The following is a 1,887-nucleotide window of genomic DNA, read 5'->3' as shown; positions in this document are numbered from 1 at the left end:
ATTCTGGGTCCGAATAAAACATCAGATCATGCACAGACTATACTGTCTCTTTGAATTTAAATCTATATTTATTTACACCGGCTCTTGAAAACCTCTATGCGAACACACTTGCCCGAAAAAGTGCGGGGGACGAATTTACGTGATATTAAAAGTGGGGGGGACACGTCCCCGCGTCCCCCGCGTAATCTACGCCCCTGATTCCACAAACAAGCCCCCTATTGTGTTTCCCAACCCTTTTATTCACTAAAGGTATTGATATCTCCAGTAGGTGGCAGTAAATATATATATTTGAGGCACCATTGTCAACTCAGTAACTATCAGTTTCTAAGGCCATTTTCATCATAATTCTGCACAGATAACCTCAAGAGTTTATACTCTAGTGATAAACCACACCACCCTCAAGTGAATTAATAAACAAAAGCATCTGTACCATAACAGTCATGCTATTCCCAGCTGAGGTCACAATTGTGTCTACTAGAGGTCAAGCTGTGAAGTTTTATTGCTGTTGCCAGGCAGGTGTACGGTCTGCTCTTTTATCCCAACTTTTATCCTAAACCCCTACATTTATCATCCTCCACACTTATACAAAGATGAATGCCCTCACTTCTGTCACTGAGCCGTTATATGGTTGTGCCAGACCACAGGGGATCATCACAAGTCTATTGTGTCCTCACAGTACGCGTGTCTACTTGAGCACACGTCCCGGGATCAGGCCCTTTGTTATGAAAAGCTCGACCTGCCCCGGAGTGACCCACAGTCTATGTCTCTGTCCCCCCACTTCTCCCACCCCTTTCCTGAATCCGGGAGAAACTCGGCACCAGGGCCATATGGCACTGCCACGCCACTGACAGGAACTGTAGACAGCAAAAACAGAAACATGGGCTATAGGCCAATTTAGGCCATCAAGAACCCAAATACGTGTGTGCGGTGCAGCGATTATGTTATTTTTAGCGTTGTGCTGTTGTTGTTTCCTCGCCGTGTGTTTACACGAAATACATGGAAGCGTATCTGCAGGTGCTTGGCCTAATCAAAAGTACTCAAATGTAGTCAAGGGTTCTCTTCAAGCATCAACTAGCGTTTTTGTAAAAGAGCATGGATTAGTCAGTGTTTACCTTCACGTGGCATTGTGTTGAACGAACAGGAAGCTGCCGAAGAAGGCAGACGATAACCTGGGTCACCTTTGAGCTTTGCTTTTTCTTTTCTTTTCTGTCCATTTATTTGTAAGTCTTGTGTGAATCGAAACAGTATTTACAGCTGAAGAAAATTGGTGATGCATCGCCATGCTTTTTCCAAAAAAAAGCTGACTTCCTCAGTGTTCCTTTGAGACAGCATATGGATTAATAGCCAGTTCCCAATGGGAAAATATACGTTTGTTCACTAAAAACTAGCAAGTTACCGAGGTGCATTGGAAGAAAGTCTAGAACTGTAGTTCAAAAGGTATTGCGCAGTCTGCTTCTTTTGTAGAAATGTCAATAAAAGCCTTTGAGGAGATAAAAATGTGTTTGTTTGTGCAGTCGAGTTTTTTTTAAATGTGCCCCACATTGTTAGAGTCCATAGTTTCTGTGGCAGAAAGAAATTATGACTCATCCATCTTTGATTACAGGATAGCAGGATGATAATTTGTTTGTGACAGCACTGGTCTGAATATGTCTAAACACATAATTGTGTGTCATCTGCAAGGCAATCATTGCTGACATCCTCCTTTGACATGTAGGTGCATGTTGATGACAAACGTCACTGAGAGTATCAGAGAAATGGCTGAAAGTAAACGAGCAATTTTGCATCTCATCTCAGTCTGAGAGAGTTATTATGTTAATTAACTGTTTTATATAAGGAACCATATAAAACATTGCTTTTAGAATTTTGACAGGGCCGTTGTTTCTGATT

The sequence above is a fragment of the Sinocyclocheilus rhinocerous genome, unplaced genomic scaffold (genome assembly GCF_001515625.1).
Source record: "Sinocyclocheilus rhinocerous isolate Xijiao unplaced genomic scaffold, SAMN03320098_v1.1 scaffold689, whole genome shotgun sequence".
In the NCBI taxonomy this organism is placed as follows: domain Eukaryota; kingdom Metazoa; phylum Chordata; class Actinopteri; order Cypriniformes; family Cyprinidae; genus Sinocyclocheilus; species Sinocyclocheilus rhinocerous.
The sequence above is the reverse complement of the archived record's forward strand: the minus strand, read 5'-3'. Positions refer to the sequence as shown.